This window comes from Schistocerca gregaria, chromosome 8 (genome assembly GCF_023897955.1).
Source record: "Schistocerca gregaria isolate iqSchGreg1 chromosome 8, iqSchGreg1.2, whole genome shotgun sequence".
NCBI classification, from domain to species: domain Eukaryota; kingdom Metazoa; phylum Arthropoda; class Insecta; order Orthoptera; family Acrididae; genus Schistocerca; species Schistocerca gregaria.
Genome location: NC_064927.1, coordinates 152,211,804 through 152,226,834, shown reverse-complemented (window position 1 = coordinate 152,226,834; position 15,031 = coordinate 152,211,804). Strand labels below are relative to the sequence as shown.

The window sequence follows — 15,031 nt, the reverse complement described above, 5'->3', positions numbered from 1 at the left end:
GGCAAGCACTTCCAGCAAGATGCAAGTAACTACTTCCACTAACTTGTTGAAGTTACCTCTGGAAATTGACGATATTTGCGAAAGTCCACTTGTTATTGAGTTTCCAAGATTTGAGGACACTTTCTTGCTATCGGACACATGATTTAAACTATGTTGTCCCCCTGTTTCCTGTCTGAGAGTTGGAAGCAGAGGTCTCACCCTCTCCCCATTCTGTAATACAACACAAATACTCCACTACACTGTACTCACACCCATTAAAGTCATCTTCTTGTTCTTCTTCCTCTTCTTCTTTCTTGGCTCTGCAGCTCGTGATGAGCCTTGGCTTCTACAATTTCCATCCATTTGTCTCGGTCCTTTGCCAATACTCTCCAGTTTCCATAGCCCATCTTCCTAAGACCTTCGATTAATCCATCTTCCCATCTGGATCTTGGTCGACCACGTCCTCTCTGCCCTCCTGGCTTTCCTTGTTATATTATTTTTGGTACTCCTGTATCATTCACGCGATACACATGTCCCGTCCACCTCAGTCTGGATGATTTCACTATCCTTCTGATGGGTTGGTCTTTGTATTTGATATACAACTCATGGCTGTATCTCCTCCTCCATCTTCCTCTTTCACAGATTGGGCCGATAATTCTTCTAAGTACCTTTCTTTCAAATGCATCCAGTGTTTCAATATCTTTAGTTGTTAATGTCCAGGCTTCAGAGGCATATGTCGTATAAGTGATTTGTACATAGCTAATTTCGTGGTACGAGTCAGGAGCCTTGAGCATAGAAGTGTTGGTAAGGCAGAATAGGCTCTATTGGCTAGTATTAATCTCTGCTTGATTTCATAGGAGGTATCACTTAGATGCGTAACTGTCGAGCCCGGGTACGTGAGTTGTTCAACTCTCTCAAATGTATAATTGCCCATTGTTATTGCATTTGCTATATTTGTGCTTTTCCAGTTGCCATATATTTTGTTTTTTTGTACATTAAGAATTGACGCCATGTTCCTACTAGCCAAGGGCTGTAGATGTCTGTTCCATTGTTTTTTGGGTTCTTGCTATTATATATATGTCAGTATCTGCACTGATTTATAGAAGATAGTTCCCCTATTCAGAAGGTTTGCGTTCCTCATCGCCTTCTCCAGAGCGTCATTAAAGAGAAGACATGCCAATGCATCCACTTGTCGCACTTCATTTATAATACTCAATGTATTGGACATCATTCCTCCTATTCTTACACCACCTTTTGTTTCGCTCATTGTCATTCTCACCAGACTTTCCAACTTTCTCGAGATTCCGAGTTCATCTAGAGCTTGGTATAACTGCTCTTTATTTATGCTACCATAAGCTGGTTTGAAATCTGTAAAGAATTGATGCGTGCTAACTCCGTATTCGGTCTTTTTTTTTCAGGATTTGTCTTAAGGTGAATATTTGATAGTTGACTTCCCGGGAAGGAATCCGAATTGGTACGGCCCCGTCTCCCTCTGTATGATCGGGAGTATTCTGTCGAATAGTATATTAGAGAATATTTTATATCAAAAATTAAGTAGTGTGCTCCATCTGGAGTTGCCACACTCCATCTTATCTCCATTAAAGTCGCATTCTGAAGGTGGCAGGGGTAAAATACAGGGAGCGAAAGGCTATTTACAATTTGTTCAGAAACCAGATAGCAGTTATAAGAGTCGAGGGACACGAAAGGGAAGCAGTGGTTGGGAAGGGAGTGAGTCAATGCTGTAGCCTCTCCCCGATGTTATTCAATCTGTATATTGAGCAAGCAGTGAAGGAAACAAAAGAAAAATTCAGAGTAGGTATTAAAATCGATGGAAAAGAAATAAAAACTTTGAGGTTCGCCGATGACATTGTAATTCTGTCAGAGACAGCAAAGGACTTGAAAGAGCAGGTGAACGGAATGTACAGTGTCTTGAAAGGAGGAAAAAAATGGCTCTGAGCACTATGGGACTTAACTTCTGAGGTCATCAGTCCCCTAGAACTTAGAACGATATAAACCTAAGGACATCACACACATCCATTCCCGAGGCAGGATTCGAACCTGCAACCGTAAAGGTCGCTCGCTTCCAGACCGTAGCGCCTAGAACCGCTCGGCCACATCGGCCGGCTGAAAGGACGATATAAGATGAACATCAACATAAGCAAGACGAGGATAATGGAATGTAGTCGAATTAAATCGGATGATGCTGAGGCAATTAGATTAGGCAGAGAGACACTTAAAGTAGAAAAGTAGTATTTGGGGAGCAAAATAACTGATGATGGTCAAAGTAGAGAGGGTATAAAATGTAGACTGGCAATGGCAAGGAAAGCGTTTCTGAAGAAGAGAAATTTGTTAACATCTAGTATAGATTTAAGTGTCAGGAAGTCATTTCTGAAATTATTTGTATTCAGTGTATCCATGTATGAAGTGAAACATGGACGATAAATGGTTTGGACAAGAAGAGAACGGAAGTTTTCGAAATGTGGTGCTACAGAAGAATGCTGAAAGTTAGATGGGTAGAGAACATAACTAAAGAGGAGGCATTGAGTAGGATTGGGGAGAAGAGAAATATGTGGTACAACTTGACTACAAGAAGGGATCGGTTGGTAGGACATGTTATGAGGCATCAAGGGATCATAAATTTAGCATTGGAGGGCAGCGTGGAGGGTAAAAAACGTATCGTAGAGGGAGACCAAGAGATGAACACACTAAGCAGATTGAGAAGGATGTAGCTTGCAGTAGGTACTGGGAGATGAAGAAGCTTGCGCAGGATAGAGTAGCATGGAAAGCTGCATCAAACCAGTCTCAGGACTGAAGACCACAACAACAAAAACAACAACAACTCTCGATATATACAAAAGACTCGTGTTTCTCGAAGGAAAGGAGCCAACATGTACGAAGGAATGATACATTTATAATGAACTAAAATCTACGAGTAGAGTTGCAGTTATTTAATTGCTGGTCACCATAATGTTTCGTCGTGGTACTCAGCTGGTGAGAAGTTTTTGTCGCACCTGCCTTCGGGACACCTGGAGTCCGCTTACCGGCCTGTTTGGTTCATTAGGCCGCCCGCTTCCTAAGAAGCTCCGCTGCGGTCCACAAAAAAGAAGGGCGCTTCGTGGTCGTCTAGTGTGCGGTCTCAAGTTACGCAGGCGGTGCAGCACGGATAATGAGGTGAGGCACGGCGGCCGTGGACTTCGGCAGAAGGCTGTCGGAGGAATGCCGCCCTGACCACGCGGTTTCACTGCTGGCTGATCGGCTGCCACGAGACGATAATGAGAGGCGCAGCGGCAAGTGCAAGGCCGACTCTGACACACAAACAGCCGCCACGCGGTGGAGGAAAGGGGGCCAGACTCTCCCCCGCCGTAGAAAGCGGCCACCGCAGCGACCGCCGAAGCGACAGTGAATCGGCGGCCATCGGCGTGTATACACCGCGTCACACGCTCCGTCCAGAAGCTTCGCGCTCCGTCACCGCTGCTGCGCCGACAGAGGGCACAAGACAGGCTGCGAGGCTCCTCAAGGTACGGCTGCCGGCTCCACTCACTGTTTCCTGCGGGTGCCAAATATCCGTCGTATTGCAGGTGGTCTAACACGAATATCTAGGTCAGTGTAGTCCCACTTTTGAATACTGACGTTGTGGCGCTTACCTCGGGCAGCAAATGTACCAATATTGATATTAACTGGTAAACTACACTACTGGCCATTAAAATTGCTACACCAAGAAGAAATGCAGATGATAAACGGGTATTCATTGGACAAATATATTATACTAGAACTGACATGTGATTTCATTTTCACGCAATTTGGGTGCATAGATCTTGAGAAATCAGTACCCTAAACAACCACCTCTGGCCGTAATAACGGCCTTGATACGCATGGGCATTGAGTCAAACAAAGCTTGGCGTGTACACGTACAGATGCCCATGCAGCTTCATCAACAGTAGCGACTGGCGTATTGTGACGAGTCAGTTGCTCGGCCACCATTGACCAGACGTTTTCAGTTGGTGAGAGATCTGGAGAATGTGCTGGCCAGGGCAGCAGTCGAACATTTTCTGTATCCAGAAAGGCCCATACAGGACCTGCAACATACGGTCATGCGTTATCCTGCTGAAATGTAGGGTCGTAACTCATCTTAAATGTAACGTCCGCTGTGCAAAATGCCGGCAATGCGAACAGGGGGTGACCGAGACGTGTAACCAATGGCACCCCATACCATCACGCCGGGTGATACTCCAGTATGGCGATGACGAATACACGCTTCCATTGTGCGTTCACCGCGATGTTGCCAAACACGGGTGCGACCATAATGATGCTGTAAACAGAACCTGGAGTCATCCGAAAAAATGACGTTTTGCCATTCGTGCACCCAGGTTGGTAGTTGAGTACACCATCGCAGGCGCTCCTGTCTGAGATGTAGAGTCAAGGATAACAGCAGCCATGGTTTCCGAGCTGATAGCCCATATTGCTGTAAACGTCGTCCAACTGTTCGTGCAGATGGTTGTTGTCTTGCAAACGCCCACATCTGTGACTCAGGGATCGAGACGTGGCTGCACGATCCGTTACAGCCATGCGGATAACATGCCTGTCATCTCGACTGCTAGTGATACGAGGCCGTTGGGATTCAGCACGGCGTTCCGTATTACCCTCCTGAACCCACCGATTCCATATTGTGCTAACGGTTATCGGATCTCCAGGAACGCGAGCAGCAATGTCGCGATACGATAAACCGCAATCGCGATAGGCTACAATCCGACCTTTATCAAAGCGTTTCTCCTCCTTACACGAGGCATCACAACAACGTTTCACCAGGCAACGCCGGTCGACTGCTGTTTGTGTATGAGAAATCGGTTGCAAACTTTCCTCATGTCAGCACGTTGTATGTGTCGCCACCGGTGCCAACCTTGTCTGAATGCTCTGAAAAGCTAATCATTTGCATATAAGAGCATCTTCTTCCTGTCGGTCAAATTTCGCTTCTGTAGCACGTCATCTTCGTGGTGTAGCAATTTTAATGGCCAGTAGTGTACAAGAATTAGTGCGTTACGAGCCGCCAGTAGAGTAGCTATAGTATGGCCACTGACCGTAGGTAATGAACGGAAGCCTTCGTGTTGACTGTTCTCTGCTTCAGAATGCTGCCCCCTCAACGCCACCAAAGATGAGAGGCGGAAATAGCCTGACGAAGTGTTGTTGTGTGTGAACCGATGTTTAATTGAATAAAGCCCGCCCGGGTAGCCTACCTTTCTAACGCACGGCTATCCGGAGTGGGAAGGAGCGCCTGGTCCCCGGCACGAATCCTCCCGACGGACTTGTGTCGAGGTCCGGTGAGCCGGCCAGTCTGTGGATGGTTTTTAGGCGGTTTTCCATCTGCCCCGGCGAATGCGGGCTGGTTCCCCTTATACCGCCTCAGCTACACTATGTCGGCGATTGCTGCGCGAACAAGTTCTGCACATACGCGTACACCACTCGTCTGGTGTGAGACGTTCCCTGGGGGGTCCACCGGGGGCCGAACAGCACAATAACCATGGGTTCGGTGTGGGGCGGCAGAGGGGTAAAGTGCCGACCGGTGTGGCCATGCGGTTCTACGCGCCTCAGTCTGGAACCGCGTGACCGCTACGGTCGCACGTTCGAATCCTGCCTCGGACATGGATGTGTGTGATGTCCTTAGGTTAGTTAGGTTTAAGTAGTTCTAAGTTCTAGGGGAGAGGTGACTTCAGATATTAAGTCCCATAGTGCTCAGAACCATTTATTCTACTCGCTGCTTTGTATTTCAACTACCTTAGTTTAATTTTATATACATTGCTACAAATATGCATCGTATTTGAAGGTGATCTTCTCTATAACGCGCAGTCCAGCATACATGTTACTTCCGTTTGAAATTTATATCATAGCAGCTGATCGGTACGAGTCACACACACAAATTAGTTGTCAGCACTGGAAGACAGAAACATCCCCCCCCCCCCCCCCCCCTCTCTCACATCCTCTAACACCGCAGTGGTTGCACTACCTACCCTCTGCCCCTGACATAAGTGGCTAACATTGCTTATCTCACGGCCCAAATCGCCAGTGTCAGTTAAAATTAAGCACATCTTAAAATAAAATATTGATTTCTCTGTGAGTAATTCTATATATTACCGAGCACGAGAACTACACCCTTAAAAAGCTCTTAACGTTAACTGACATTTTTGGATTTGGCTGTTAGTTGCGAGATGCATATTATTATGAAATGTCGGCGCGCTGGAATACTTGATTGAAGCCCCACGCGGGCCGCGGGCTGCAGTTTACCAACGATTGATCTAGGGTGCTACATTTCAAATCAGTCATACTCTCTGGAGTCAGGCACACGGAACGTTCTTTTATTCACAAACTAGCTGATCAACCCCGCATGCCCGCGTATTCATTTCGCTAATTTTCTATTACAAACGAAAAGAAAAAATGAACTGTGTTTCTAGTGAGATATGGGAAAAATTTCATTTCCATGTATTCGTGAAAACAACTTTGAATTTATGCCGTAGATTTGGTGTGAGATGATACCAGTTTCTGTATGCTAGGTCCAGCTGCTTCCCGCGGGTTTGTAAACGTCTCTATGGCAACGCCTCTTCATAGCTCTACAGATGGCTATCATTTTCGACTACAGCCGTTTGCGCTTAGCAGTTGAAAGCTGTCAAAAGCGCTGTCTGGAGTCAGGCATTTCCTTAAGTTGATTCGAGTGCAGAAGTGTCTTAGTGGTGAAGAGTAAGTTGTGAGTTAAAGAGAGTTTCGCTCTCATTTAAGTATATGGCCGAAAGAGTCAGCCTTCAGGAATTGTGAAACAAACCCTGTCGTCCAGGACCGGATGCCACAAAGGGAGCAGATTCACCACGATTAGGGCTCTATTGAGGCCTAAGCGCTGTAGTGTGCGAGTGAGACAGACGAGAACCTACGTCATAGCCGTTGGTGGCCGAGGAGACATAACAGTGTTAAATGTGGCGGACCTAAGATCAGCCATAAAGGGAAACATTTGTGAAAACTATTTAATTCTGTAGTAGTACAGGGAATCAAGTCACAGTAATTTTAATCTACCACCCTCCATAAATTTTCATGGTGATCCCAATAAAACTGGAATATTGATCATATCTGTAATAGTTTAGGATTTACTGTTAAAGTGAACTTAACAAGTTTTATAACAAAGAACTAAATGCTAAAATCTGAACGCTTTGGTCGAACTTAACGATCGACATTTCATATAGGAGCGCGTCATGAAAATCACAAACGTTGCAAATATATAGTAAATTTAAATTGTCAGTATTTTCAGTTAAATATCAGATCATCATTTCCTCCACACAAAATACATTGAACGATGACAGCATGACACCTTATTGAATCATTAGGTAATAGAATATTTGTTGTAAAGTTTAGTGCATAATACTTAGTTTTGTTCTTTATTTATTTATCAGATAGAACATTGGTGCAAGGCTACTAACCGTTGCATTCAAAACTAAGAAGGAAACTGTATTGCTTTTATGTAAAATAATTTAACCTTTACTCTTCTTCTTTCGCTTACGCCTTAGTCCCGCAGCGTCGGCGTTTTTACAACGGATTTGGCAGGTTGCTTCGTAGGGGTGGCCGGAATCCCCTCCCGCCGCCACCCTGTACCCCTCGGGACGTAATAAATGTACCCCAGCTGACTGCGTCTAGTGTAAATCGTGAAATAGTGCGAACGTGTTTCAAATGTCTGCGAATCGTGTAACTGAGGCGGGACGTGGCGACCAGTCCGGTATTCACCTAGGGGGATGTGAAAAACCGCCTAAAAACGACATGCAGGCTGGCCAGTACACCGGCCCTCGTCGTGAATCCACCGGGCGGATTCGATCCGGGCCGGCGCGCCTACCCGAGTCCAGGCAGCAGAGCGTTAGCGCTCTCAGCTACCCTGGCGGGTTAAAAGAATTTAACGTTTACTACGTAATGCATATTATTGTTACTTTATTTAGAAAGTGAAAGTGGTCAAGGTTTGATTGCTTACATATTTTAAAATGTAATGTAGAATAAGCTGTAGCCCATCAGATCGACGGCTTCAGGAAAGGGAATGCGCTAGTCAGTTGAACGAAGATATTCGGCGCGCGGGAAACGCGGTCGGAGACGGGCAGAGGGCAGTTCTGGTCTACAGATCAAAGAGTACAGAACGGCTGGACACACCAAAGGGTACAGTTGATTGTGACGCGAAGGCGAACGGTCGGTCTTTAGGCAGCTAGGAAGTGAAACAACTTAGAAAATTTCGCGTTTGGTGGTATCACGGGACTGTGCCTCTGAGCGGTGAGCAGCCGCGCACCTGGTGTGAACTCTTAACTTTTCGCGCAGTTAACGAGGTATTTCGCGATGATATTGTGAATGATCGAACTGTGTCAAATGGATATGCTCTCGAGTGTAATGATAATTCTAAATACGAACACTTCCGATATTAGTTTGCTTTCTGAATAAACATTATTCTAATTAAGTTGCAACTGTGTGGCCTGAATCATTTATGGGTCGTTAATTTGGTTCCCGATATTATTATTACTGTTATTATATATTATTTTAACTTCGTATTTCGCAAATTTTTTGCCATCAGCCAGATAATTTAATCAAAAGGTCACAAGTGTCTAAAATAGGGCGTATAATGCGACACGTGTGGATAAAGCTCTAGACGAGTTAAACCAAGATATTTCGAAGAAGGGGAACCGCATGTGAGCCCGAACATCTACGGGATGCTAGCTCGCAAAGTGCATAAAAACCTCATATATGATGCGGAATTTTTTCACACATCTTAACGTTTATGTATTGCTAATACATTTAGTAGCAAAGAAGTAAGAAATTTGTACACAATGCACAATGTGGCAGTTTTTCACGTATCTCAATATTTGTGACGTCATGTGTTCTCTATAGGATGTCACATCTCCTGAATTATATGTGCTATCATAAAATAATGTTGTATGTGCATTTAGTAGCATATGTGGATACTGAATGCGAAATTCATTGCGAACAGAGCTAGTAGCACAGAGCTAATAAATTTAAACGTCATACACGATACAGCAATTTTCCACGCACCTCAGTGTTTATGACATCATATCTCCCGAATTACTATAGGTCGGCGGTATCTACCCTCACAGCGATTGTTGCCTGACGGTATGGGACATGTGTACTAAATTTGGTTGACACCGGTCGCCCCAGTGTCTTAGAAGGAGATTTTTTTTTTTTTTTGGTCATCAGTCTACTGACTGGTTTGATGCGGCCCACCACGAATTCCTTTCCCGTGCCAACCTCTTCATCTCAGAGTAGCACTTGCAACCTACGTCCTCAATTATTTGCTTGACGTATTCCAATCTCTGTCTTCGTCTACAGTTTTTGCCCTCTACAGCTCCCTCTAGTACCATGGAAGTCTTTCCCTCGTGTCTCAGCAGATGTCCTATCATCCTGTCCCTTCTCCTTATCAGTGTTTTCCACATATTTCTTTCCTCTCCGATTCTGTGTAGAACCTCCTCATTCCTTATCTTATCAGTCCACCTAATTTTCAACATTCGTCTATAGCACCACATCTCAAATGCTTCTATTCTCTTCTGTTTCGGTTTTCCCACAGTCCATGTTTCACTACCATACAATGCTGTACTCCAGACGTACATCCTCAGAAATTTCTTCCTCAAATTAAGGCCAGTATTTGATATTAGTAGACTTCTCTTGGCCAGGAATGCCTTTTTTGCTATAGCGAGTCTGCTTTTGATGTCCTCCTTGCTCCGTCCGTCATTGGTTATTTTACTGCCTAGGTAGCAGAATTCCTTAACTTCATTGACTTCGTGACCATCAATCCTGATGTTAAGTTTCTCGCTGTTCTCATTTCTACTACTTCTCCGATTTACTCTCAAACCATACTGTGTACTCATTATACTGTTCATTCCGTTCAGCAGATCATTTAATTCTTCTTCACTTTCACTCTCAGGAGTAGATATGTAAAACAAACAAACACACACACACACACACACACAGACACACACAGACACACACACACACACGCACACAAACATACGCATGCATCCATCTTTATAATGCGAATGGATGTCTTGAAAGGAGTGGTATCGTGAATAATCATCTGTTGTAGTGTGTATTTATTTATAAACAACCTGTATCGGTCAATCGACAAACTGCAAGTCACGGATACATTTACATCAGGATAACCTTCTGAGCCCTGAGGTTAGAATTTATGAATCAATAGTTTACATTCGTTGTCAGTGCTTTGTTTTGGACAAAACAGGATTAAAATACTGAATTTAAAAAATGACGTGATTCTCTAAAATTTTAGAACATGTTCAATGTTAATGCTTTTTATGTTAGAAAATATCTGAATGACACTGAAGCGCCAAAGAAACTGGTCTAGGCATGCGTATTCACATACAGAGATATGTAAACAGGCAGAATACGGCGCTGCGGTCAGCAACGCCTATGTAAGACAACAAGTGTCTGGCACAGTAGTTAGATCGGTTACTGCTGCTACAGTGACAGGTCATCAAGATTTAAGTGAGTTTGAACGTGGTGTTATAGTCGGCGCACGAGCGATGGGACACAGCATCTCTGAGGCAGCGATGAAGTGGGGTTTTCCCGGACGACCTTTTCACGAGCGTTCCATGAGTATGAGGAATCCGGTAAAACATCAAATCTCCGAATCACTTCGTCCGGAAAAAGATCCTGCAAGAACGGGACCAACGACGACTGAAGAGAATCTTTCGACGTGACAGAATTGGAACCCTACCGCAAATTGCTGCAGATTTCAGTACTGGGCCATCAGCAAGTGTTAGCGTGCGAACCATTCAACGAAACATGATCGATATGGGCTTTCGAAGCCAAAGGATCATTCGTATACCCTCTGTGACTGGACGACACAAAGCTTTGCGTCGCGCCTGGGCTCTTCAACACCGACAATGGACTGTTGATGACTGCAAACATGTTGCCTGACCGGACGAGTATCGTTTGAAATTGTATAGAGCGGATGGACATGTTCGAGCATGGAGACAACCTCATGAATCCACGGACCCTGCATATCAGCAGGTGACTTTTCAAGCTGGTGGAGGCTCTGTAACGACATGAGGCGTGTGCAGTTGGAGTGATACGAGACCTCTTATACGTCTAGATACCACTGTGACAAGTGACATGTACGTATGCATCCTGTCTGATCACCTGCATCCATTCACGTCCATTGTGCATCCCGACGAACTTGGGCAATTCCAGTAGACCAATGCGACGCCCTACACGTCCCGAACTGCCTTAGAGTGGCTCCAGGGCCATTCTTACTAGTTCCGCTGGCCACCAAACTCCCCAGACATGGCCATTATTGAGCATATCTGGGATGCCTTGTAACGTCCTGTTCAGAAGAGATCTTCAGCCCATCGTACTCTTACGGATTTATGGACAGCCCAACAGGATTCATGGTGTCAGTTCCCTCCAGCACTACTTGAGACATTAGTCGAGTCTATGCCACGTCGTGTTGCGGCACTTCTTCGTGCTCGCAGGGGTTCTACATGAAATTAGACAGGTGTAACAGTTTCTTCGTCTGTTCCGTGTATATGCAACACTCACAAAATTGAACACTAAATCCCTAAAACTTATGTAAAAGCCAGTGGAATGTGAAATTATACCCTGTTAGTCCGAAAATTTTCGATACTGGATTAATAAAAATTGGAGAGAAGTTGAGATGCCAGTTTTAATGCTTCAGCTGTTCTACACAGGGTCTCCCGCATAAATAAAGAGCGCAGAACGTTCACACACTCACTTGTGACTGTTAGAGAAGTTCTTCTTTGGGATGTTGTTCAACTCGCACTCATATTCGCATCTTCTCCGGTCTTGGCGAATCATCAGCGGCCAATGCACTTTGTCGCTTTGTGTTACGTCCGTATTCATAAAACGAAGTCTCGCTATAACTGATTTTTGTTTCCAGAAAAGAACTGTCCTCGCTTGTCATTTGAATAAAATCGCGGCAGGCGTCCAAGAGCAGTTTTTGTTCCGGACTCAAGGTGTGCGGGAAAAACCATTGCATATAATTTTCACTTTTTCGAAACGTTCCGGAGAATCTCCCAAACACTTGGTTTAGAGATGTTGAGTTCGTTTCTCTGTTACGAGTTGTGACCCAACAATGATGACACACTAAGGCTAGATGTCTGCTACTCAACACTGCTTGCTCACAACTGACTAGTCGATTGCATGTCCGTTGTTTATAGTTGTTTTCTGAAGCTGCCGCCGATGCCGTCGCTTATATGCCACTGTTTGGATGGATGCTGTAGGTCGTTTCCGAACTAGTCCCTGAGCCACACTGAAAAAATGATATCGCTGTATTGTTGTGATGTTATATACTGTCACTTATTCGGTAATGTATGGTATATTACCATATTGCAGCATGTTCTAAAGACATTGTAGTTCAAAATTAATAAAACAAACAGAAATAAGCAGAAGCTACCACATACTGGGCACATGCACAAACAAAAAACAAGTGATGCGCTCATGTTGTAAAGAACACGCTACAATCAAGGCACGGTGAGTTGAGTTCATTCCAATAACTTCATAACCAGAAAACAATGGACGCAGTACATATGCTACATAAGGACTGAGAAGGTTAAAGTAACGTTAATTGGCGTCAAGTACATAATTACTATCAGTTTCAGCTTCCGTCACTTAAACAATGATGTAAGTTATAAAGTATGTGATGCGGCTTTGGTAAAAGAGCGCTCTGAGTAGGCCAATGGACAGTCAACTTAATGACTAATAGAAAAGATATAAATGACACTGTGTACTTAGTGACTAATATAAAAATACACTCCTGGAAATGGAAAAAAGAACACATTGACACAGGTGTGTCAGACCCACCATACTTGCTCCGGACACTGCGAGAGGGCTGTACAAGCAATGATCACACGCACGGCACAGCGGACACACCAGGAACCGCGGTGTTGGCCGTCGAATGGCGCTGGCTGCGCAGCATTTGTGCACCGCCGCCGTCAATGTCAGCCCGTTTGCCGTGGCATACGGAGCTCCATCGCAGTCTTTAACACTGGTAGCATGCCGCGACAGCGTGGACGTGAACCGTATGTGCAGCTGACGGACTTTGAGCGAGGGCGTATAGTGGGCATGCGGGAGGCCGGTTGGACGTACCGCCGAATTGCTCAACACGTGGGGCGTGAGGTCTCCACAGTACATCGATGTTGTCGCCAGTGGTCGGCGGAAGGTGCACGTGCCCGTCGACCTGGGACCGGACCGCAGCGACGCACAGATGCACGCCAAGACCGTAGGATTCTACGCAGTGCCGTAGGGGACCGCACCGCCACTTACCAGCAAATTAGGGACACTGTTGCTCCTGGGGTAACGGCGAGGACCATTCGCAACCGTCTCCATGAAGCTGGGCTACGGTCCCGCACACCGTTAGGCCGTCTTCCGCTCACGCCCCAACATCGTGCAGCCCGCCTCCAGTGGTGTCGCGACAGGCGTGAATGGAGGGACGAATGGAGACGTGTCGTCTTCAGCGATGAGAGTCGCTTCTGCCTTGGTGCCAATGATGGTCGTATGCGTGTTTGGCGCCATGCAGGTGAGCGCCACAATCAGGACTGCATACGACCGAGGCACACAGGGCCAACACCCGGCATCATGGTGTGGGGAGCGATCTCCTACACTGGCCATACACCTCTGGTGATCGTCGAGGGGACACTGAATAGTGCACGGTACATCCACACCGTCATCGAACCCATCGTTCTACCATTCCTAGCCCGGCAAGGGAACTTGCTGTTCCAACAGGACAATGCATGTCCGCATGTATCCCGTGCCACCCAACGTGCTCTAGAGGGTGTAAGTCAACTACCCTGGCCAGCAAGATCTCCGGATGTGTCCCCCATTGAGCATGTTTGGGACTGGATGAAGCGTCGTCTCACGCGGTCTGCACGTCCAGCACGAACGCTGGTCCAACTGAGGCGCCAGGTGGACATGGCATGGCAAGCCGTTCCACAGGACTACATCCAGCATATCTACGATCGTCTCCATGGGAGAATAGCAGCCTGCATTGCTGCGAAAGGTGGATATACACTGTACTAGTGCCGACATTGTACATGCTCTGTTGCCTGTGTCTATGTGCCTGTGGTTCTGTCAGTGTGATCATGTGATGTATCTGACCCCATGGATGTGTAAATAAAGTTTCCCCTTCCGGGGACAATGAATTCACGGTGTTCTTATTTCAATTTCCAGGACTGTATATTACGGATACAAGTATAAGTGATAGATGAGGCAACTGATATTGTTTACTTTTACCTGATGTAGTGTTAATCCGAGATGAAGATCGTCCCTCGACCGAAACCGGTTATTTGTAAATAAATACACATTACAGCAGCCTTCGGTGGTTTCGTGGTGGTGTTATTTAAATGCACTGAGGCTGTGCAACACAGTTTGCAGGAAAAAAATGTCTTGATCGCAATTTTGTGGATTCATAACAGCTAACTGCTTAGAGTCATCAGAAACAATTTGCTACGAAAGGAACACGTCTAGTTTAATGTTCTATTAACTATCCTATTATTTTTTAAAATTAATAAAAATAGTGTTTTCAGAAACTCTCTGAGTGTTTAAAAATCTTACTAAATGGAGAATTACTAGCTGTAGTTCCAAAGAATACGTTCTCATTCCGTTCTTACTTAATTATCGTTGGCATGCGAGGATAACTATCCAGTACCTCTTTTCGCAGCGGCATGGGCCGTCGGTGTTATAATCCCCGTTATTAGACACTCCAACGCATAATGTATTACAAAATACTCAAATAGCAAGGTGATTATCAATAGTAGTTTCAAACTAAAAAGTTGTACATAAGTGAAAACTTCTTAATTTATTTATTAATAATTACGTATCGTCGTGCAGTGGTTACAAATAATAAGCACAGAGTCGATAGTCTAACCAATAGTACAGATATATTTACAATTGTGACTGCAAGCAAAATCCCGTAATGCCCGCTGGCGTATCCGGAGAAGAGAGTGTACAGTAACAAAAACTAGTGATAAAACAAGCACTTCGTCGGCAAGTATTATAGCACATA

At 45.2% G+C, this 15,031-nt stretch overlaps 1 protein-coding gene across 3 annotated transcripts in view; it reads left to right on the top strand.

Annotated features, from left to right (window-relative positions):
• Positions 1–15,031, top strand: part of LOC126284995 (glucose dehydrogenase [FAD, quinone]-like) — a 287,504-nt gene that overhangs the window by 139,607 nt on the left and 132,866 nt on the right. The window contains exon 1 of one of the 3 annotated variants that reach the window (XM_049984287.1): positions 3,394–3,497. The exons of the other annotated variants lie outside the window; for them this stretch is intronic. The gene's annotated coding sequence lies outside the window, so the exon portion shown is untranslated. Of the gene's footprint in view, positions 1–3,393; positions 3,498–15,031 lie in introns of those variants that run through there. 3 annotated transcript variants of the gene reach the window in all.